Source organism: Lepidochelys olivacea (genome assembly GCF_965140295.1).
Source record: "Lepidochelys olivacea isolate rLepOli2 genome assembly, chromosome: 5".
Taxonomy (NCBI): Eukaryota; Metazoa; Chordata; order Testudines; family Cheloniidae; genus Lepidochelys; species Lepidochelys olivacea.
In genome coordinates, this window is record NC_140415.1 from 79,888,327 (window position 1) to 79,913,881 (window position 25,555).

Genomic DNA, 25,555 nt, shown 5'->3' on the forward strand with positions numbered 1-25,555 from the left:
TACAGCACTTGGGGGTGTGCATTTTTCATACCTCTGAGTGCTGTAGTTTTGTCAACCTAAGCCTATGGCTATGGCATGTAAAGACATACACTGCACGCCCCCGTAGCCTGGATATAAATAGCAGTGTAGACAGTGAGCCTCTGCTTAGGTAAGTGTGTACTCTATACAGCTCTCTGCACAGCAGTCCCTCACCTGTCTATACTTTTGTTCATAGATGCTGACTCCATGGGTGCTCCAGAGCTGGAGTACCCACAGAAAAAAACTAGCAGGTGCTTAGCACCCACCGGCAGCCAAGCTGCCCCCCTCCCACTAGCGCCTCCAGCCCGCCGGCAGCCCCTCTGATCAACTCCTCCCCCTCCCTCCCAGCGCCTCCTGCACACTGCAGATCAACTGTTCAGTGGCAGGCAGGAGGCGGTGGGAGGAAGGGGGAGGAGCAGGGAGAGGGCACGCTTGGAGGAGCGGGCAGGAAGAGGTGGGGGTGGGGGTTGGAGGAAGGGCTGGAGCAGGGGCAGTGGGGAGGTGTCAAGTATCCTCTTGGTAGAGAGGAAGTCAGCGCTTATGCTGCTGTTTTTAGCAGTGTAGTGTCCCACTGCTGGAGCCTTCCCCTGCCATAGAGAAAGGCTCCAGCAGCAGGGAAAGGATCTGGAAGCGGGGAGACAGCAGGGAAAGACTCTCGCTGCTCATGACTGCTATAGTCTTTCCCTTCTGTCTCACCCACTTGCCAGAGCCTTTTACTGCCGTATGTAACCACACTCCTCAGTGTTGATGCAGACTGCTTTTCATTGCAGCATGTAGCTCCAGATACCCTACACATTGCCACCAGTGTAGACAAGACCTCATTTAAATCTTAGGTTCCAAGATAAGTCCAGAGAAACTCCATGAATTTCTTCTACCAATTTCCATTTTACACTGGTGTAAATGAAACAGAATTTGCTTCCTTGAAGTGTAGCCACGGGGAGAATTTGGCCTAGTATATGTAGTGACATATTCACAGCATAAATCAATGATTATATTACCACATATAGTACAGAAAATTGTTTTTAAGCAATAAAAAAGCATTAACAGCTCCATAGGAGCAAGTTCAATGCCTTCTGTGAGTGCACATTAAGAGTAAAGCACAAATCTCATTTCAGTCCAAATGAGTTCATTGACATGATACCAGATCTGGCGGTGGAAGAATTTAGAAGAGTTTGGCCCTCTCTGTGCTAAGGAAATTATGATGTAAGTACATCAGTGCAAACATCCAGGGGCAGAGTTTCAGCTAGTGTAAATTATCATCACTCCACCTCAATGGAATTTGACAATTTACACCAGTAGAGGATTGCCCACCAATGTTAATGTAGTGAATGCACCAACATAGAGCAGAGTTTACTTCTTACTCCACTGTTTGGATTAAGTTGCACTAGTGTAAGACCAGTTAAAAACATCTGTATTAGGGATTTACACCAATATTACCCCACTGTTAATTCACTTAATGGAGGTGCAGATTTAATATGGGTCCACTTAATTTGTGGTGGAAGTACCAGATATGAACTCTATCTTTCCCCTCCCCTTTATAAAAGGCATCCTGGGAGGGTGGGAGGTACGAGAGATAGTCTCAAGGGAAGATTTTACATAATACAACCTGAAAAGAATATCTGTAAATCCTCTGATTCCACTTAGGTTGTTTCATTTGGAAATCACTGTTTCTCATGCAGACTGCATGTCAATTACTGAAGGTATGTATCTGACTTTAGAATCTGCCTTATTTATTACACTTATTATGGCATGGATATGGAGGACACTAACCATAATAAGTGAAATCAGATTCTTTCACTGCTGCATTACAAATCTCATTGGAAGCAATGAATTTGCTTTATTTAGACCTATTCCACATTAATAGGTAGGGGACTATACATTTTTTCATCCTTATAAACAAGAAAGACTTGTTAGTGATTTACCTCTGATGTTTATGGATTTCTTTTCAACGCATACAGTATAGGGCAAATTGTTTTTAGGCAATAAACAATAACTGTATTTTAGGATACAGAGATGTTAGTGCCATATTATATTCAGAATTCTGGTAAATGTCTCTGGTCTATTTTTCTTGTGCAGACATAAAAATACAAAGACAAACAATGCTCCAAGGCTACCTTTTTCCTTTCTCTCTCTCTCTCTCTATTCTGTGATCAGTGGTACTTACTAAAATGTGCTAAATATAAATATGCCACAAATGAATGTTTGCAATTATGCCAGTTGCTACCCTTCAAGGACTCAGTGAAAAGAGAGCGGGTTTTAATCTAAAGCAGCTTTACAAGCCAACAGAGCTAAAAGTTAATTAGACATTAATTCCATATTATGTGTAAATTATTTATGTTAAATCATGTGTAACTGTATAAATAATATACATTTAAACTGACTATTGTAAACATAAAATAATTAACAGTAAAGGGAAAATGTTATTCAGTAATAGAATCCTTTTGCCAAGTCCAATTTAATTTTCTCACTCATAAAGCTAAATGAGAATCTTACATTTGTACTTTATATGCAAGTCACAACAGTTCTGTTCATAACTATACACTCTCTCTCTCTTGCATATATTCAGGCTATTGCAAAATTCCCATTGTCTGAGGCTGTACAACAAAAAACATACATTACAGTCAGTTCAGTGTATTTTTTTTTCAAAATTCATGCAACTTAATTCTGTTAGAAAATGAACTGAGGTGTAAAGTAGGCAAAATTTAGGAACAAATCCTCAAGACTATCCTTGCTCGAGGTTCTCAGAGTCTAACCCAAATGCTGAAAATAGATGTCACACAACACTATTATATTTTGGTAACCATTCTTTTCTGATCAGGCTATTGATACTTGTATAATGCTGTATGAACAGCTTGTATTAAATACATTCTAATGAAGAGCCTGTGCCTAATATGTGGATACCTGAGAACTCCTCTCACAAAACATTAATTGATTTTTTTTCATTCGTGTCTGGCAGCAACAAATACCGAGCAGCTTTCACTTTGTTAGTGTAGGTGTTGTTAATGCACTTTCCGCATCCATTTAAATGCAAATCCTCTTGCAAATAATCACTTGGAGGAGAAAAGAAAGAAATGTGTTCAGCTGAAGACAAAGCTGGAGGGATAATAGAAAGCATGAATAGAGTGCACTACAAAACAAGAACTTTGGATCTCCAAATGAAAAACACATAAACTATGGCATAGAAAAATTCTCAGTAGATTATTACAGTATAGTTGCATGTAAACATGATTCCCAAAAGGTGAAACAAAATGAATTAATTTTAATAATATAGCTATATATAGCGATATGAATGTGTTTGTGCGTGTGTAATACACTGCTGGTATTCATGTTGGACCCATAAACTGTACCCAAAATATTGGCTACATCAAACATTTGTTGTTACACAATTAATTGAAAGCTTTGGAATCATTTCACTCATTCGTATTACTGTATGGTTATATAATGCTTTGGGGGTGGCATTTTTCAGAAGAATAGGAAATGAACTGGGACTCAATAAACATAATTACACTTAAGAACAGCAACCCTGAGCCAACTCACTCTGGGGAGTTTTAGTACTATGCTCATGGCAAAATTTACACCCTTCTCAAGGCACATTTATGTAGAAAAACACTCTAGAAAGTAAAAACAAAACAAAAAAAATGTTCCTGTCTCAGTATAATATGAAAAAAAGGAGCCCTACTGGCTCAAATGCTGAAATAAAATAGCCTATCTGACATGTAACGTGTTACCATGGTTATATAGAGCACTTTAATTTTGCTGTATTGCAAATTTCATGATTACCATTTGATAGTCCCAACATAAAAACAAAATTTGGAAGAATTATTCAAGACAGGCAATGGAAGATACACAATGCTATTTAGGCAGCATTATTCAGTATGCACACCAGTTTGTGGAGGCATCATGTTTCTTGAAGACAGTGATTGTCTGGGAATTGATTTCCTTGGCTACTCAGAAACCTGAGACCCAAAGAAAATTAATCAATGTATTTTGCAATGATATGCCTAGATTGTGCTTTGAGGGCTCAGCCATTCACTAGGAGCAGTGGGGAATTGCATCACCTCAAATGCAGCTTGAGGAGTGATTTTGCCTTTAAAATGGCATGAGTTGCTCTGCTATTATGCCTGCCCATTCCCTAGACCTTGGAGACTGTGTTTCTCCTGGCCCTTGTTATCTACAAATATCATGTGGGCAAAACCATTACATCTCACATTTGCATAATTTGAAAAAAAAGGGTACAGATGCATGCAGATGTGCCAATGGGAGAGACAGAGGATGGAGAGAGATGTAAAGAAGGCATTGGCGAGAGAGAGAAATCTGGGGTGGGCAGGGAGCAGCTCTAATTTGTAGAAATGAAGAAAAGAGGAAGAAGTGATTCATTGTAGGAGGGGAGAAGCCAGAACTCATTTGAGTGTATGTGTGTGTGTTTGGGGGAGAGGAGTATAGCGAGAGTTGGTTGAGGGGGTTGTCACTCCTCCCTGCCAGGAGAGTGCAAGGGGCCCTCACACTCCCTAACACATGCATATCTCTCTCTCTCTCTCTCATTGCCCTCTCCAGCCGCAGCATTTTACTCTGACCCACCCACGCATCCCCTGCTCCTGCTGGATTTCTAGGGAAGAAGCTAGCTCTTCACCTCTCCCAAGCCTGGCTGGATCGGAAGCTCTTCTCCCTCCCCACTCCTTCATAGACCTGAAGAGTGTGGTAGCACCAGTGGAAACTTCTTTCCTCTTCGCAGGCCTGGGACGGTAGGTACGAAACAGGCTTCTCGCCCTCCTCCAGGCCCTGGGGCTACAGGGGTAGAGAGGGAGGGAGGGAGGAGCAGTGAAGACCCATCCATTTTTACACAAGAGGAAAGAGGAGTGGGAAAGAACCTAAGCAGCTCCTGGCTGATCCTGAAAAGCAGGCAATGAGATGGAGAGTTTCCCATAGCCTAACGGTTTCCCACCACAGGAGGATGTGGAAAAAAACCATATTCTATGGGGAACACCCATATAAGGTGACCACCTTTTCAAAAGGCAAAAGCAGGACACATGTAGGCACCCTGCTGCCCTCCATGGCCCGCCCCCCCTGCTCCACCTCTTCCCCTGCAGCCCCACCCCTGCTCCTCCTCTTCCCCACAGGGACCCACCCCCAGGCAGGCTGGAAGCTGGACCTGGGCCATCGTAAATGCACCCCAGGGAGCCTGCACTTTTGTGGGGAGCCCTAGATTCTCCACTTGCTCTGGGGGGGGCCAGAGGGGCCCTGAGAGAAGCCCCCAGCCCATGTCCCTGCCCCCCGAGGCACGCCAGCCGGGGCAGGTAAAGTGTCTGGGGATTTCCACAGTGGCCTGGGCTCTCTGGGCAGCTCTTCCTGCCCGGCTTCAGCTTCATGGCATGGAGGGGCTAAGGCCCACCTCAGTCCCCACCCCACCCCCACCAGGAAGAGACTGGCACTGCCCCTGAGCCTTGGGCAGTCACAGAGTGGTGCCACAGGGACGCCAGGACCAATGCTGTCCCAGAGTCATTCAGCCAGGGACTGGGACTTAAGCTTTACATTTCAAGACTGTCTTGCCCAGTCTGGGATGGGTGGTCACCCTACACCCATAGGCCTGCTCTTGTGTGGGGTGCACAAGGGGCAGTCACACTCTGGCCATGTTGGTAGTTATTTATTTTCATTCACATAGGTAGCAATAGTACCTCTTTTCACTTCCCGCCTCATCTTGTCTATTGCCTTGGCTTTTTGCTGTTCTTCTAGATCAGATGAGTAATAATAAACATAATTAGAGCTAAGCGAATAATTTGCGATGAATAATTTATCAGATTAATTTAGCCTCTTTCTGCTTGTGGAATATCTGTGAGCAGATCATGATTTCTTTTAATGTATTCATTATTCTAATTTATTCAAAAAATGTACACTGTGGAGTTTGCTGTGTGTATTCAATACTGAAAATTCCATCTGTATTGCCCAACTGTGAGCAGTCAGATAAATCACATGATATTGATTCTGTCCTCTGACTGGATGACCACTTGGGCACAAGTGAATACTTGCATGTGCTAATTAAAATTCAGTTTTGTTACAGGACTCTGCCCACTGCCTATGTAGGAACCCTTACCTACTTTCTAAAGTTGGTTTAACAGTTTTGCCCCATCCACTGTGAACTGAAGCAGCCTGAATGATTTTAAACCACACTTTAAATTGCTTCAGGTAACACAGTTTTAGTCCTACTGTACACAAGGCCTCAAGTGAATTATAGACAGCTGACCTCTGTGCTAGCTGTGTGAAGTTAATCCAGTCACACACACACAAACAGCCCCAAACTATTTTACTGCCAGAACTCCAGCATTTTACTTCACATTCTGTAACAGCATATATCTACTGACTGATCTCACACGCGTGGGATTTGCAGCTTACAGCTGTATGGTGGCCTAAAAGGGACATCGTAAACAGCCGCAGTGTTATAGGGCAAAGGATATATGGTAAAGAAAGCGCACCAAAGAAAAAACAGGAAGGTTTGTCTAGGACCTGAACTTTCCCACACCCTCTGTAGCAATATTTTGACAGGTGTAGGAGGTGTGGTTTTCTGTTCTGACACAACCAAACAAGTTAAACAAATTCCTCCAACAAAAGTTTGCAAACAAATTGCCATTATCTCATTTTGGCTCAGGATGATTAAGAAAAGCAAGCGCTACCAGAATGCTTCTCTATTTCAGTCAATTGCTTCAGGTGTCTGAGAGCAGTATCAGTCAGAGAACTAGAAAAACCTAGTGATATTGGAACATAAATATCACACTTATGCAGCGCTCCACTGCTTCATTGCTTTACTTGGACCCTTTTCCAGTGACTTTATGTATTGGGTGAGCTTGGTGTGAGAATTCTTTAAAGAGACTGTTTGCCTACAGGCAGAAGGGAGACGTAGTCCAAACTCTCAGTTTCAATTAAACATTATTCTTTAATGGTCCTGGGTCTGGCCTGAACACCATAAACACGGCTTTATTTAATACTACTCGACTAATTACAGTTTCTTTTTTACATCAGGGTAACATTTTGAGTTGGCTGCTTTTAACTAGATTTTTATATTTTTTAAAATGAGCTAGCTGGCCCAGAAAATATGTGCCCCTCAGCTGTGATGTCAGTCAGATGATTTCCTTGTTCACTCTTGGAGTAATGGCATGTTTTAATCTTCTAGTCATCAGTTACTTAAATATCACCCTCTTGACTTTTTTTTGGCAAGTAAGTTTCCTTAAAATATATTAGCAGAATAAAAAATAACTATGGCTGCATATTTTTTTTCAATGGCAAATGTGTGTACTTCTTCCATCACAGCCCTGCCAATGGTGCCAGTAAAATTTCACAACCATAACCACTCATATTATCAAATTGCAGTTCACACTGTGTTACAGTTTCCTTTTCCTATGTTTTTATCCATTTTCTCCCCCATTTTTTCACTGATCCAGGGATGGTGTTAACACACATCAAAAGGGATATATTACAGTCTGTATTAACAGGTGGCAAATAGAGATGTGTGAGAGTAAAACAGACTATAGCTTTGGGGGGGGGGGGTGCTCACTGATATTAGCTGTGCTAACAGTTCTTGAGTTCCATTATGAGTCAGTGTTCTTGTGAATGCTGCTCTATGCGGAATCTATAGTTCAGCAGCTCATTTAGTTGTAAGTGCCTAAAATGACTTCCTCCTTTTCACATGGATGCTAAAATTAAAAAGTGGTTGTTGTAGTTCAAATGTAATTTTGCTTTCATCAGTTTCACCTACTCTCACCTTGAAGATTCTTGCAATACATGCACAGACTAAAATATTTCAAAGGGAAATCTTTCTTGCTGCTTTGAGTAGAACTTCGTTTCTCAACCACTAACTGTTCGCCCGTGCCCCAAGCACTTAGTGGCTTTCCTTGTGCGAACATGGCCCACAATTCACACAGAAACTTGAAGGATTATGAAATCAGTTTTGAGGCCATCTCTATGATACTATTTGCCGCCATTCTGTCTTTGTTAAATTGCATGAGCAAAAGAAGCAACTACTAGTATCATGACAAATAATAAATACACGCAAATTGAAATGTGAAAAGTAAGGGAGGGATTGAGAAACTCACAATACTTTTAAATATATCCATATTATACTGTACCTCTTATTTTACATCTTAGCCTTAAATACTGCAACACTGTTAATTTATATGCAGTGTTGTTATAGCCATGCTGGTCCCAGGATATGAGAGAGACAAAGCTGGTGAAGTAATATCTTTTATTCGACCAACTTCTGTTGGTAAGAGAGATAAGCTTTTGAGTTCACACAGAGCTCCTGAAGAAGAGATCTCTGCAAGCTAGAAAGCTTGTCCCTCGCACCAACAGAAGTTGGTCGAGGACGATATTACCACACCCACCTTCACACCCTATTAATTTGGCATACAAACGTTGCAAAAGGTTTTCTGTTATTCTTAGTTTGTGATGAGAGGAAATCATAGCTTCTCTTTAAACTAATAGCTAATTATGATGCAATTCATGAAGACAGAAGAGAATTGTATTAGTAGTTGTCTATTGTCTACAGGAATATAATAAGTTAACTCCACAATTATCTGGTAATTACATGGTAATGTTAGCATGAGTTGTCATGTAATTACCAGTGTAGTTACCCTGCTGTTAACATGAAATTATGTGCATTAGTTTACATTGGCCCATGGCACCATTGTACTCCTGTATCATTTTCAGGGGGAAAATGTCATAAGTAAATGTGTGGCTCTGAGAAGAATTCAAACCAAGATAAAGATCTTTATTCCTTTCATTTTCTAGGATTAAGCACAATCTAATTTAATTTGCTTTAGATCTTACCCTGGCCACACCCACCACAAACAGATCTACAGTTTGTGGTGGAAAGGTAATCTGGAAAAAAATGGAATATAGGTGTTGCTATTTTAGGTCCCGATCCTCCAATTAGATCAGTGTGGCCAGACCTTTGCATGTGCGTGCAATCCCATTGACTTCAGGGGAAATCTGCCTGGACAAAAGAATCTGCATGCATGGATCTGAATCAGATCCTTATATCAGGCTGTCACAGACCCAATTGAGTTCCCCCTTCTGGGTAGTCTCAGGCTATGTGCTTTAAGCTTATTGACTCTGTGCACAGTCCAGGCACTGCCTCTGGCTCTGGGTTTCTTCTGGGCACATTCTTGGAGTGTAGCTCCTCTGTCTAGCAACCCCTTCTGAGTGCTAAGACCCTATAGTCCAACTGGCTAGGCCTTGAAACTAGTGTCAGTTCCCCCCAGAATCATCAGTACTTTAAGCACCCTCTTCCTAGAGCCAACTTTGTGGGTACTCTGGTTTACAGTTTACTTCTCCAGGGATATGTGAAAGTTGAAGCACATAACACACACTTTGCAAAAGTTTCCAAAACCAAATCACTTTTTACTTTAGCCAGCAAGAGAAAGATACATATCTAGGCAAAACAATAAAAACTATTCCCTGACTCCATTTCCTCACCACTCTGGAGTGTTCTTCAGGATTTGGGTCAGTGTCTTTTCAGGATTCCAAATTCCATCTCCTGGAACTCTCTGCTTGTGGCTTCTCCTCTGGAACATGGAGTGTGCCCTTTCTCCCTTCCACTTAGCTGCTTTTGACATTTACTGGGCCCCCTCCTTCCAAAACCCTGTGTCTTTAACCCCCCGCTCTCACGCCTCTACCTCTTGTTCTCCTGTTTGGGAATTTTCCACTCACTGTAGATAAACAATTCAACACAGTTTACCTTCTGGCTGAGGCTTTCTGCATCTCATACCAACTGTCCGGTCAGGGCACAGCCATTAAGGTTAACCACTTTTTTGTTTGTTCTGTAGCTTCTGCCCTATAGGATGGGTGATATGTGACCAGGCTGCACTATACATTGAGGCATTCAGTGATACAGCAATAGCACAAAATTGTCCAGCATTTGTAAGTTATACACAGACCAATTCTCCCAACTGTCACACAGACCCCCAGTCCATCTTGTCCAGTTCCCTGTGTCTGGCAGTTGCTACTATGTATACCTCAGAGGAAAGACAAAATCACTCATAATGCACCTCCGTAGTGTGCAATGCTGTACATAGCAAAGATAAACATACCCACTAATGAATTTGTTTTCATAGCTTATGATCTACCCACTTGTGGTAAACCACACAGGAGACTAATACTTCAGATTAAACAATTTTCCTTCTAATATGCTGCACATCAATAAAACCAACTAGTATTTTCAACATATTCACTCTATTATTTTAGTGATTATTCCATGTGTGCAATGACCTAGACATAGCATTTAGTACCTTTGCATTGACTTTCATCTTCCACTTAATTTTGTTCCTCTTTATTTTGGGTTTCCTTGACATTTACATGTCAAACTCTCAAACTGTACAGAATATTTTATCTAAAAAGATAAGTAGTGTTAACTTGTAAGTCAATAAGCCATTTTCTGATGGATGGGATAGGAAGCCTTTGGGTATGTCTACACTACGAAATTAGGTCCAATTTATAGAAGTCGTTTTTTTAGAAATAATTTTTATATAGTCGATTGTGTGTGTCCCCACACAAAATGCTCTAAGTGCTTTAAGTGCATTAACTCGGCGGAGTACCACAGTACCGAGGCTAGCGTGGACTTCCCGAGTGTTGCACTGTGGGTAGCTATCCCGCAGTTCCTGCAGTCTCCGCCGCCCATTGGAATTCTGGGTTGAGGTCCCAATGCCTGATGGGGCAAAAAACATTGCCGTGGTGGTTCTGGGTACATGTCGTCAGGCCCTCCCTTCCTCCTTCCGTGAAAGCAACAGCAGACAATCGTTTTCCGCCTTTTTTCCTGAGTTACCTGTGCAGTTGCCATACCACGGCAAGCATGGAGCCCGCTCAGCTCACTGTCACCGTATGTCTCCTGGGTGCTGGCAGACGGGGTACTGCATTGCCACACAGCAGCAGCAACCCATTGCCTTGTGGCAGCAGATGGTGCAATAGGCCTGAAAACCATCATCATCGTGTCCGAGGTGCTCCTGGCCGCCTCGGTAAGGTTGGTCAGGAGTGCCTGGGCAGACATGGGCGCAGGGACTAAATTAGGAGTGACTCGACCAGGTCATTCTCTTTAGTCCTGCCGGCAGTCCTATTGCACCATCTTATGGTGAGCAGGCAGGAGATGAGGATGGCTAGCAGTCCTATTGCACCGTCTGCTGCCAGCCAAAGATGTAAAAGATAGATGGAGTGGATCAAAACAAGAAATAGACCAGATTTGTTTTGTATTCATTTGCTCCCCCTCCCTCCCTCCGTGAAATCAACGGCTGACAATCGTTTTGGTGAGATCTGTCAGGGGCACCTTGAAAACTTTAATGGAGATTCAGTCCTGCTTGAAATACCAGAGGGAGGGGTAGGTTAGTGGGTTGAGCATTGGCCTGCTAAACCCAGGCTTTTGAGTTCAATCCTTGAGGGGGCCATTCTGTGTGACAGTTGTTTTTGTTTCTCCTTGATGTAAAGCCACCCCCTTTGTTGATTTTAATTCCCTGTAAGCCAACCCTGTAAGCCATGTCGTCAGTCGCCTCTCCCTCTGTCAGAGCAATGGCAGACAATCATTCTGCACCTTTTTTCTGTGCAGACGCCATACAAAGGCAAGCATGGAGCCCACTCAGATCACTTTGGCAATTAGAAGCATATTAAACACCACGTGCATTATCCAGCAGTACATGCAGCACCAGAACCTGGCAAAGCGAAACCGGGCAAGTAGGTGACATCAGGGTGATGACGAGAGTGATGAGGACATGGACACAGACTTCTCTCAAAGCACGGGCCCTGGCAATGTGAGCATCATGGTGCTAATGGGGCAGACTCATGCAGTGGAATGCAGATTCTGGGCTTGGGAAACAAGCACTGAGTGGTGGGACCACATAGTGTTGCAGGTCTGGGACGATTCCCAGTGGCTGCGAAACTTTTGCATGCGCAAGGGCACTTTCATGGAACTTTGTGACTTGCTTTCCCCTGCCCTGAAGCACCAGAATACCAAGATGAGAGCAGCCCTCACAGTTCACAAGCGAGAGACGATAGCCCTCTGGAAGCTTGCAATGCCAGACAGCTACCGGTCAGTTGGGAATCAATTTGGAGTGCACAAATCTACTGTGGGGGCTGCTGTGATGCAAGTAGCCAACACAATCAAAGATCTGTTGATATCAACGGTAGTGACCCTGGGAAATGTGCAGGTCATAGTGGATGGCTTTGCTGCAATGGGATGATAGATGGAACGCATATCCCTATCTTGGCATCGGACCACCTGGTCAACCAGTACATAAACTGTAAGGGGTACTTCTCAATGGTGCTGCAAGAACTGGTGGATCACAAGGGATGTTTCACCGACATCAGCATGAGATGGCCGGGAAAGGTGCATGGTGCTTGCATCTTTAAGAACTCTGGCTGTTTGAGCAGCTGCAAGAAGGGACTTACTTCCCAGACCAGAAAATAACCGTTGGGCATGTTGAAATGTCTATAGTTATCCTTGGGGACCCAGCCTAGCCCTTAATGCCATGACTCATGAAGCCGTACACAGGCAGCCTGGACAGTAGTCAGGAGCTGTTCAACTACAGGCTGAGCAAGTGTAGAATGGTGGTAGAATGTGCATTTGGATGTTTAAAAGTGCACTGGTGCAGTTTACTGACTAGGTTAGACCTCAGCAAAACTAATATTCCCACTGTTATTACTGCTTGCTGTGCGCTCCACAATATCTGTGAGAGTAAGGGGGAGACGTTTATGACGGGGTGGGAGGTTGAGGCAAATCGCCTGGCCACTGGTTACGCGCAGCCAGACACCAGGGTGGTTAGAAGAGCACAGGAGGGCGCGGTGCACATCAGAGAAGCTTTGAAAACCAGTTTCATGACTGGCCAGGCTATGGTGTGAAAGTTCTGTTTGTTTCTCCTTGATGAAACCCCCCCGCCTCTTGCTTCACTCTACTTCCCTGTAAGCTAACCACCCTCCCCTCCTCCCTTTGATCACCGCTTGCAGAGGCAATAAAGTCATTGTTGCTTCACATTCATGCATTCTTTATTCATTCATCACACAAATAGGGGGATAATTGCCAAAGTAGCCCGGGAGGGGTGGTGGAGGAGAGAAGCACCGGGAGGGGCGGTGGAGGAGGGAAGGACAAGGCCACACAGCACTTTAAAAGTTTAAAACTTTAAAACTTATTGAATGCCAGCCTTCTGTTGCTTGGGCAATCCTCTGAGGCCCCCCGCACCGCATTCTTGGGCGTCTGGGTGAGGAGGCTATGGAACTTGGGGAGGAGGGCGGTTGGTTACACAGGGGCTGTAGCGGCGGTCTGTGCTCCAGCTGCCTTTCCTGCAGCTCAGCCATATGCTGGAGTATATTAGTTTGATCCTCCAACATTGAATCCTGCCTCCTCTCATCGCGCTGCCGCCACCTTTCAGCTTCAGCCCTGTCTTCAGCCCACCACTTACTCTCTTCAGCCCGCCACCTCTCCTCCCGGTCATTTTGTGCTTTCCTGCACTCTGACATTGTCTGCCTCCACGCATTCGTATGTGCTCTGTCAGTGTGGGAGGACAGCATGAGGTCAGAGAACATTTCATCACGAGTGCGTTTTTTTCACCTTCTAATCTTCACAAGCCTCTGGGAAGGAGAAGATCCTGTGATCCTTGAAACACATGCAGCTGGTGGAGAAAAAAAAAAGGGACAGTGGTATTCAAAAAGACACATTTTATAGAACAATGGGTACACTCTTTCACAGTAAACCTTGCTGTTAACATTACATACATAGCACATGTGCTTTCGTTCCAAGGTTGCATTTTGCCTCCCCCCACCGCGTGGCTAGCCTCTCCCCCCTCCCCATAGCTAACAGCGGGGAATATTTCTGTTCAGCCACAGGCAAACAGCCCAGCAGTAACGGGCACCTCTGAATGTCCCCTTAAGAAAAGCACCCTATTTCAACCAGGTGACCATGAATGATTTCACTCTCCTGAGGATAACACAGAGAGATAAAGAACGGATGTTGTTTGAACACCAGCAAATATATACTGCAATGCTTTGTTCTGCAGTGATTCCTGAGTACGTGCTACTGGCCTGGAGTGGTAAAGTGTCCTACCATGGTGAACAGAATAAGGCTGCCCTTCCCAGAAACCTTTTGCAAAGGCTTTGGGAGTACATCTAGGAGAGCCGCGAATGCCAGGGCAAATTAATCGTTAAACATGTTTGCTTTTAAACCATGTATACTATTTTAAAAGGTACACTCACCAGAGGTCCCTTCTCTGCCTGGCAGGTCCGGGAGGCAGCCTTGGGTGAGTTTGGGGGGTACTGGCTCCAGGTCCAGGGTGAGAACAGTTCCTGGCTGTTGGGAAAACTGGTTTCTCCACTTGCTTGCTGTGAGCTATCTACAACCTCATCATCATCATGTTCCTCATCCCCAAAACCTGCTTCCGTGTTGCCTCCATCTCCATTGAAGGAGTCAAACAACATGGCTGGAGTAGTGGTGGCTGAACCCCCTAAAATGGCATGCAGCTCATCACAGAAGCAGCATGTTTGGGGCTCTGACCCAGAGAGGCCATTTGCCTCTCTGGTTTTCTGGTAGGCTTGCCTCAGCTCCTTAAGTTTCACGCGGCACTGCTTCAGGTCCCTGTTATGGCCTCTGTCCTTCATGCTCTGGGAGATTTTGACATTTTGAAAACTGGAACGTAGTTCTGATAGCACGGATTCCTCTCCCCATACAGCGATCAGATCCCGTACCTCCCGTTCAGTCCATGCTGGAGCTCTTTTGCGATTCTGGGACTCCACCATGGTCACCTCTGCTGATGAGCTCTGCACTCACCTGCAGCTTCCCATGCTGGCCAAACAGGAAATTGAAATTCAAAAGTTTGCGGGCCTTTTCCTGTCTACCTGACCAGTGCATCTGAGTTGAGAGTGCTGTCCAGAGTGGTCACAACGGAGCACTCTGGGATAGCTCCAGGAGGCCAATACCATCTAATTGCGTCCACAGTACCCCAAATTCGACCCGGCAAGGCCGATTTCAGCGCTAATCCCCTTGTTGGGGGTGGAGTAAGGAAATCGATTTTAAGAGCCCTTTAAGTCGAAAGAAAGGGCTTCGTCGTGTGGACAGGTGCAGGGTTAAATCGATTTAACTCTGCTAAATTCGACCTCAACTCCTAGTGTAGACCAGGGCTCTGACACACTCACTTAGAATCTAATGTGCTTTAGAATATAAACCTATAGTGTGTATATAGTATTCAAGAGAATGAAATCTGCCTGCTGCTCTACCTGAGATTAGAGAAGATAGATTTAAATGCTAGTTTCTGTCATTCTTTCTTTTTTAAAAAGGGCTCTATTTATACCCTATAATAAAGATAATCTTATATCCTGGCCTGGAAAATGTAATGTACTTCATGGGACAAATAATATATTAATTGTTATTGTTACTATTGTTACGATTTTATTTATCACTGATATTGTGCTGGGATCTAGTTTCCTCAATCAAGTTGAGGCCCAATTGTCCTCTGCAAACATAATATATGACAGTCCTTGTCCTAAAAATTGCTTTAGCAAGCAACATTTGAGATCAAAGAGGCATCTGGCCAATAAGTTTAGGGATATCTTTGTATTTTTGATTTGGTTGAGGCAGAAATCACTCATCTTCACCTCACTGTTGTTTTGACCTCATCTGCCAGCACATCTCACACACTGACATTTTGTAATGGAAAGAGACATTGGAGAATGGTTGTGATAACAGATATTGTGAAAGAGCATAATAATATATGAGTACTAAAAGGATTTCAGAAGAATGATGCAGCCTCAAAAATTCAATGCCTAAAAAGAGATACATGTGAAAACTATATTGAATGGTTGAATGTTCAGTGTATCATTGGCAGTTGTATATATCACTAGCCATGCAAAGCATTTTATAATGATTCTATTCAAATTTATATAACCATAGATGTCAACAGACCTTAACTAGTTAGGATAATTAATCCTTTTTGCTTCATTGTGAAGAACTCTGTTCATACCTGTGTGCCATTTGTATAGAAAGTTAATCTAATCAGGTTTCAGAGTAACAGCCGTGTTAGTCTGTATTCGCAAAAAGAAAAGGAGTACTTGTGGAAAAATCAGGGTCTTTGAATATCTGTTCAAGTACACTCAACTTTTGCTTATTTCAGCCTATTTGAAATGTTTCACTGTACATTTATATAAACCTTTATATTTAACTTTTCTACTTCTCAAAAACAGATGAATGTTGAAACAAAAATAACTTGTGCTCTCAAAAGTTACAGGGGTTACTCCAGATATAAATTGGTGGCAGGGCAACAGTTGGTCCAAAATCTTTTCTTCAGATTCCACCCACTTGTTCAATTATTGTTGGCAACAAAAGTACAGTGATGTAAACTTAAAAACTTCATAATAAGACTTCCAACTGGCATGGTGAAGGAAATCAAACTAGCATTATTTGGAACTTCATGATGTGACAGCTACTGTTCAGAGACAGTTAATTTTTACCCATTGGACTGTTCCATTTTAAGATTACGCTATGGGAAAAATAATTTCTTGAGTCTCTCACTCGCTGGCAGTGGTAACTAATGCGTTCAAAGACACCCTATGGTTACCTTTTTATAACAGATTTAAAACATTTTTATTAAAGCTAATGTTAAAATTATATAATATTAAAATTATAGGTTAAGAAAGAGTGTCTGTACATCTGGATCTAATACTTAGATTATCCAAAAGTACAAAATCGGCTTTAAACGTTATAAAATACCTATAGAACATAACCTGCAATAACCCAAATTTAGGTGAGTGAATTGAATGGTACAGTTTAGATATTAGAATCTGAATACTCGGGTACATCACGCACGAAAAGTTATGCAGAGAGTTGGCTGTAGAAAGCAACTATAGGAATGAGTATAAATTGTCCCTCAGTAATTGAGCATTTAGGATAGTTGTCCCTTAGTAGATATAATCCATTCAGAGAAGTATTTCTGTTACTTTCCAATTTCACTTCTCATCAGCACTCCTGCTCATTGCTCCTGGTATTGCCAAAATTCCAGTGTTCTAGATAGTTGTCCCTTGACCACCTCATGGTGTCTGACACCGTGAGTTGCTGCATCAGCCAAGCATTGACCGATTCCGCATTCTCTCAACACTCACTTGTTGCTGTGGTCCCACGTGCCCAGAGATCCAACAATAAGCACGTGAGTTTGAACATTGTAGCCTCTACCTCTCAAGATATCGGCCAGAGGGGTGTATTTCTCCAGCTTTTGAGATTGGGCGTTGTGGAAGGCCAGGGTCCTGTTTTCAAAGGGAACTTAAATAAGCATGATGATCTTCTTCTATTCCTCGTTGGTGACGATGATGACCATTGCGCTTCACTGTCCATTCTGGGGATGGCGGAGTTCATGGCCACCTTCCCCATGGGTGGTGGGATGGCTCTGACTAGGCGATTCTGGATGGCATTGTGTTGCAGCTGCCCGCCAATCCGGCGGGTAGTGAAGACATACCCTTAGTTTGAGGATTTCCAGGTTTAGGTGCTAAGCCCCTTGGCTATGTCAGAATTTAGAAAGCTTTGCACGCACCCACCATCAGAAATCTAGGTTCCTAGGTAACTCTACCCATGGAAATAGGCACCTAGGGAATTTAGGTACCTACAGGGTTAGCCAGCAACTGAGCAGTGGTTTTAAGGATCTAAATTTTTTACTTAGGTGCCTAAAGCAGCAGTTAAGTAGCTAAATACCTTTATGGATCTAGCCTCAAATAAATTTTTATCTAGCATTTATTTAAAAACCATCCAAATCTCTAGATTCTGGAAAATTGGACTGGAAATCTCACAGGAATAGGCATTCGTGAGATTTCTGTCTATGATATTCCTCGGGTGCCAATCATTGTAATACCTTTGGTAGAAAATAGGGCATTCTTGGGCACTGGTTCAAAAATGTGGAATTTAGGGCCAGATTTTTAATGGTATTGAGATACCTGAAGATTCCGATAGATGCCTTATGAGATTTTCAAATGCATCCAAGTACCTAACTTCCATCTAACTCCCAGCATGGGCCCCCCTTTAACCTGTCTTGCTGAGCCAGGCTCTTAAGCCTCCTCTAGCACCCACACAGGCATGGCCACACCCCGCTGCTGAAAGACACAGACACTGAGATCAGCTCTGGGAAGACTCAGTTTAAGGGACTTGCCCCAGCACTCAGGTGTCCACCTCCCTTGGAGCGCAGATCCAAAGGGATATTGTCTTGCGCTGTAGAGAAATCTGTACAACGTAAGCTCATAAATTCGCCCCCTCCCTCAATGTGGAGGAAGATATGCACAACTTCTCCCCTCCCCCCTCTTAGAAATTACAGAAACTGTGTTTAATAATAAACAAAACAAATTTTATTAACTATAAAAGGCAGATTTTAAGTGGTTAAAGGGGTAGCAAGCAGAACAAAGCAGATTACTGAGAAAATAAAACAAAACTCACAAACTAAGCTTGATTCAGTAAAGAAACAGATTACAAAATGACAGGTTTCAGAATAACAGCCGTGTTAGTCTGTATTCACAAAAAGAAAAGGAGTACTTGTGGCACCTTAGAGACTAACCAATTTATTTGAGCAAGTGAGCTGTAGCTCATGAAAGCTCATGCTCAAATAAATTGGTTAGTCTCTAAGGTGCCACAAGTACTCTTTTTCTTTTTTCAGATTACAAAATGTAATTTCTCACCCTAAATGTTGAATTTGGTAGGATACAGCATTTCTGTAGCTCAGAGTTCTTCTTACAGACTGGACCCCTGTCTCAGTCTGGACTTACCCCTGCCTTTCCCTTCAGGTTAGTTTCTTTTGTCCCTTCCAGATATGCCAAACCTGCAGAAAAAAAACACAGAAATTGGGCTTGTTTTTGACTTAATTGGCTTGTGAGTTGCTTATTGGCTAATAGCTTGTTGGACTTGTAGCTTGTTGCTTCTTTTTTTTTGATCATCTCCCGGCAAGCAGGGGCAAGCAGGGACAAGGGGAAGAGAGAGTCAGGGGTGCACAGCGGGCCCACCACAGTCCCAGACTGCACGCCAGGGTGATCTAGTCACATAGAGTGTTGGGGTTCTTAGGGATTGGCTTCTTTTGGCCTTGATTTGAAATGGGATTAGCTTGAATTTTGGCTTATTGTGAAAGTCAGGGTACTTATTTACCAGGTGAAAGTTGGCAACTGTAGTCCCTTCAGGTTCTTTCAGCAGTCCTTCTTGGGTAGTCCATGGAGGAGAGACCCATTTGCCTTCCTCTCCACCCTTAAATAAGATTTACATAAGGCAGGAATTCTTTTTTTCCCAAACTAGACCCCCCACCCCCCTTTCCTTTTAGTGGAAAGTTACAAAAAGTCCCAGGTAATGTTTAGTATCAGGTGGCAAGTCCACCTGACCTATTAGTGTCACAGTTACGTCCCACGATGCCTCCCAGGAGGGAGGGAGATTAGTATCTTCACAGTCTTGTTTCTTCCTAATGGCCCATCAAATCTGATGGCCTGTCATCTGGTGGGTGTCTTCCCAACACACACCAGTTGTAATTATTACATAGTCCATATTCCTAACTTTAAATACAGAAATGCTACATGCATACACATTGGAGAATCACATTCAGTAAATCATAACCTTTCTAATGACATTGTACATGAGCCATCTTGCATAAAGTATATCTCAGTTATGTCATATCCATATCATAAGCATATTTTCATAAAGACTATGGAGTGTAATGGCGTGGTTGGTACAAGAGATCTCAGAGTGACTGATAAGACTGCATGCCATGCCTGTGTTTCTCCAGCAGTGAGGTTGCAAGTGAGATTCAACCTCAGAGACAGAAGCTGCATTTCTATCTTCGCTGTTCTTTTCTCTTCCCTCTTGTGTGTGTTTGTCTTGTTTTGTCTTTTAGAAAATGACATTAGAGTGTAACAGTAGCAGCAGCACATCTCAACTAACTTCTGTTTTCCCCAGAGAGGACATCTTTAATATCATCTAAAAGACTGTCAAATGTGTGTTGGGGTAGGGTGGGGCGGGAGTGCGGTGTTTCCTTCTAAAAACTCTTTGGCTAAAGGAAAAGGCAAAAGGGATGTCGTTAAAATGAAAGCCAAACTTAAAAGTTTATATTTCAAAAGATTTAACTGTTTTTCCTTCTTTTCTGTATCTTTAATAAAAGGTTACAAGACTTTTAATTGAGTATTTGCAAAGTTACTAAGCAGGCTGAGGTTTCAGTACATCAAACCCTGAACTTGGTTTAAAACTGTTTAGTGTTGGTTTCAGAGTAACAGCCGTGTTAGTCTGTATTCGCAAAAAGAAAAGGAGTACTTGTGGCACCTTAGAGACTAACCAATTTATCTGAGCATGAGCTTTCGTGAGCTACAGCTCACTTCATCGGATGCATACCGTGGAAACTGCAGCAGACATTATATACACACAGAGATCATGAAACAATACCTCCTCCCACCCCACTCTCCTGCTGGTAATAGCTTATCTAAAGTGATCATCAAGTTGGGCCATTTCCAGCACAAATCCAGGTTTTCTCACCCTCCACCCCCCCACACACAAACTCACTCTCCTGCTGGTAATAGCCCATCCAAAGTGACAACTCTCTTCACAATGTGCATGATAATCAAGGTGGGCCATTTCCTGCACAAATCCAGGTCCCCTCACCCCCCTCCAAAAACCACACACACAAACTCACTATCCTGCTGGTAACAGCTCATCCAAAGTGACCACTCTCCCTACAATGTGCATGATAATCAAGGTGGGCCATTTCCAGCACAAATCCAGGTTTTCTCACCCCCATACACACACAAACTCACTCTCCTGCTGGTAATAGCTCATCCAAAGTGACCACTCTCCCTACAATGTGCATGGTAATCAAGGTGGGCCATTTCCAGCACAAATCCAGGTTTTCTCACCCCCATACACACACAAACTCACTCTCCTGCTGGTAATAGCTCATCCAAAGTGACCACTCTCCCTACAATGTGCATGGTAATCAAGGTGGGCCATGTCCAGCACAAATCCAGGCTTTCTCACCCCCCCCCTTTTCCTGTGGACACACACACACACACACAAACTCACTCTCCTGCTGGCAATAGCTCATCCAAACTGACCACTCTCCAAGTTTAAATCCAAGTTTAACCAGAACGTCGGGGCGGGGGGAGGAAAAAACAAGGGGAAATAGGCTACCTTGCATAATGACTTAGCCACTCCCAGTCTCTATTTAAGCCTAAATTAATAGTATCCAATTTGCAAATGAATTCTAATTCAGCAGTTTCTCGCTGGAGTCTGGATTTGAAGTTTTTTTGTTTTAAGATAGCGACCTTCATGTCTGTGATTGCGTGACCAGAGAGATTGAAGTGTTCTCCGACTGGTTTTTGAATGTTATAATTCTTGACATCTGATCTGTGTCCATTTATTCTTTTACGTGGAGACTGTCCAGTTTGACCAATGTAAATGGCAGAAGGGCATTGCTGGCACATGATGGCATATATTACATTGGTGGATGTGCAGGTGAACGAGCCTCTGATAGTGTGGCTGATGTTATTAGGCCCTGTGATGGTGTCCCCTGAATAGATATGTGGGCACAGTTGGCAACGGGCTTTGTTGCAAGGATAAGTTCCTGGGTTAGTGGTTCTGTTGTGTGGTATGTGGTTGTTGGTGAGTATTTGCTTCAGGTTGGGGGGCTGTCTGTAGGCAAGGACTGGCCTGTCTCCCAAGATTTGTGAGAGTGTTGGGTCATCCTTTAGGATAGGTTGTAGATCCTTAATAATGCGTTGGAGGGGTTTTAGTTGGGGGCTGAAGGTGACGGCTAGTGGCGTTCTGTTATTTTCTTTGTTAGGCCTGTCCTGTAGTAGGTGACTTCTGGGAACTCTTCTGGCTCTGTCAATCTGTTTCTTCACTTCCGCAGGTGGGTACTGTAGTTGTAAGAAAGCTTGACAGAGATCTTGTAGGTGTTTGTCTCTGTCTGAGGGGTTGGAGCAAATGCGGTTGTATTGCAGAGCTTGGCTGTAGACGATGGATCGTGTGGTGTGGTCAGGGTGAAAGCTGGAGGCATGCAGGTAGGAATAGCGGTCAGTAGGTTTCCGGTATAGGGTGGTGTTTATGTGAGCATTGTTTATTAGCACTGTAGTGTCCAGGAAGTGGAGAGAGCTCTCCCAGTGCTATAAAAAAACCCACCTCCATGAGGGAAATAGCTACCGGTGCTGGAAGCTCTGCTCCCAGTGCTCGTGCACTGTTTACACTGGCACTTTACAGCGCTGAAACTTGCTGTGCTCAGGGAGGTGTTTTTTCACACCCCTGAGCGAGATACCATAGTGATAGGCAGAAGAACTGTAGGAAGATAGAATTTGATGTTTTAAGTGAAAGGCACTTATCTGGGCTCCCAAATATTGATAGTAGATCCAGATATTCTAGGTCCTTTCACCATATAGAACTAGTGTTTTATAAAACTACAACTTTTGCTGAAACAATTACTAGCCATTCTGCTTCCTTGGCCTCTGTCCTTTCATTTTCTGACTGGACCTTTTTTGAATTCTGAAAGTTCCATAAACTAAAATGAAATTGTAATATTAATGATCTTCTGAACAAAGAACTGTGATATAGAGTACCCACTTCTTATTCAGCAGAATAATCTCGGATGAGAAATAATTTTAAGTAAAACTGATGATCTTCTAAGAGAAGAGCACCATATTTGAGTATTATTGATTTTTCTTCCTTAGTCATAGCAGTGAGGCAATCTTGATCACTGTGACCACTGACAGTAAATAATTTCCAGTAAGGCACTCAATTTTTAGTTCCTGCTTCTCGCAAAAATTCAACAAATCGGGTGGGAATAAGTACATCAAGTTGGCAGCAGTAGCAATGGTATGTGATTGGAGAACCACATTTTGGGGCAATTTTTTTATCGTTATTACAGGAATGTAACCAATAACTGGAATCACAAAAGAGAATTGTACAGTACTGTGAAAATGTCACGGCTGCCTTTTTAGATCATTCAGGATTTGAGAACAGAATTAAAGTAAAGCTATAATAACAATTCACCCCATTAAAAAACACATGCAAACAAACTTTTAACCAGCTGCTAGGTTGGTTCACTATACTTCAGCCATAACCAAATAAGTGATACCGGGAGCCAGTGGAGCTACTGAAATGCAAGACCCTATTTAGAAAATAATTTCAGTGTACTAATCTCATTCTGAACATGATTTCAGGGGGGTAGAAAATGATCTTGCAGCTGGACACAGAAAATGCTTTAGGGAGAGTGAAAAGTGCAGAGAGAGGAGGAAGTATGGAATCAGCATGAAAGCAGTAAACCATATTTAATCTCTGGGGACAGGGGAATCCTGAAAACTTTTCATGGCTCCTGAGGCTCACTGCTATTTGCCCCACTTTTGGCTCTGGACTACCCATCCTATGTCCCAGAACGAATCAAATGCAGGGATTAGTTCATGAGATCTGGGCTAGAAGAGAGAGAGGGAAATTGGAAAAAAATGGGCCATAATAAGATTAAGGGGGTGAACACATGATCCCTTTTTGTACTTCATTGCAATTCTTTTAGGGTATTCCTGACTTGATAGAGGTCGCTTTCCATCCCCGATATAAATAATTACTGGCATCATTATCATTACGTTAGCTAAGTTCACATCACTATTTTGATATAATGGCAGCAGGGTAGGAAACAAATTGAACATTTCTTTTAGTGGATGTTTGCCTTAAAAAACTTGCCAGTTTTGCCAAACAGTTTTAATTGCCTCTGGCATCACTGTGATTACCTCCGTAACAATGATAGTACAGATTGTTGTCTGCTGATTTACTCACAAGTTGTAAACCTTTCTGTGCCTAACACAGGGATAAAGCATATAATTTTATATTGAAGCAAATATAAATTACAAATTCAGCCTGAGATTTAGCTGAATGATTAACTTTTTCCTGGTAAGGTGTCTATAATGGGGTGGCTGCCTCCCGAGCAGTCCTTGTAGCCTGGTGTGGCTTGATGGAACCCTGCCTCCATTTCCCCTTCTCTCAGGTTCCTGAAAAACTCCACCACAAGTTCTCTTGGGTCTAATATGGCCCCTACCCAGGGCCAGGTTATTGTATCACAGTGCAAAAAGTCCTTGAAAGCCCCAGACACAGTCCATCTATCCCAAACACTGTGCACATAGTCCATCATCCTGAAACAAATTCCAGAAATACACCTCATACCCCAGCTCCAGCATCTTCTGTAAACACCTGGGCTTTTCTTCAGTCCCCACCTGTTCTTTTATCATAATAGCCACCCCTCACTTGGATTCTTCCTGGCTTCCAATGCTCTGCCAAGGAAAGGTCAGCAAGCTAGTCCCTTCACTGGTCTCCTAACCTGCAGTCCTCTTCAGCCTGCCAGCCCCAGCTCTCCAGCTCAGGAAAGTGAGCAGGCTAGCCCCTCCACTGGTCTCCCAGCCTTTCTGGTTTCTTTCCCAGCTCCTGCCTCTTGTATAGGACAATGGCCAAAGGGGCAGGGGGGAGCATTCCCTTGGGCCTTCCTCTTGCTCTGGAGTCTATACCTTCCTGCTTTATAGTGCACGCACACACTCTTTCACTCAGTCTCTCTCTCCTTTCCACAGCCTTCCCCACGGAACGCCTGCAGGTCCTTCTGGGCACCTCCTTCCCAATCAAAGCCATCTTCCTCTCATTTATCAACCCGAGATGCTGCCTCACCTTCTTAATCAGGTCAAACTGAGCTGCACCTGTGCTGGCACAGGGATACTATACCGACTTCACCTAAAGGCGCCAGCCATCTTGAGACAAAGTATCTATATCTGTGACATACTGCAAAGCTCTCTGTCTGCCAAGTCCTGTATGTGGGATACTGACCCCCAAAATTAAGGAAATGGCAACAAAATAAATAAAAGCCAAAACCGACAACAATGACTTAATGGGCATTGAAACAAGTGTCTTGGCATGAACATGTCAAGGACGTTTCCTTTGTAATATAGCATTTCTGATCTCAGTGATTTACAGTAACAAATAGTAGGAAGAGGCAAACTCTATGCAGTGGAAATAAATTTTAGGTCTTTATAAGGGATATCTCAAAAATAAAGGACAGCTGAGAATGACATTCAGTGACATAACCAATAGATTGGCTCCTCTTTATATTTGTTATAACTGTTGTTTAACTGCTTGCTTAGGCCTTCGCGCTGGCCTTAACTGCATGCTGAGATTTCACCTTTGAACGCTGCTCTGTTCATTTTAATAGTAAACAATAAACTGCCCCCAAAATACTTCTTCCCCTTTTCTCTCTATTCTATCAAAACTGAGCCAATGTCTCAATGATGTGCTCCCTGACTTAGGTATAACCCCCTACCAATGCTGGTACAGACACTTTAAGTAAAAATGAAGAGGTTTTTAACTGATAAAGTCTGCCAAAAAGTACCAGCACTGACTTTTATAAGCAGTCACATTCATTTATCTGGTACAGAATTGTGATAAATATGCATGTGCACGCAGGCACACACACACACACACACACACACATGGCTTGTGGGATCAGAGGTCTTCCTGGTGTAACAGCAAGTTTACAGAATTTGTTTTCAATTTTTTTTTTTTAAA

General features: G+C 43.1%; 1 long non-coding RNA gene across 1 annotated transcript; it reads left to right on the forward strand.

Annotated features, from left to right (window-relative positions):
* Positions 1–1,631: 1,631 nt before the first annotated feature.
* Positions 1,632–25,146, forward strand: LOC311521006. The gene is made up of 3 exons (XR_014711758.1): positions 1,632–1,718; positions 4,573–4,760; positions 24,571–25,146. It is a non-coding gene; the product is annotated as an uncharacterized lncRNA (long non-coding RNA).
* The last annotated feature ends 409 nt before the right edge of the window (positions 25,147–25,555 follow it).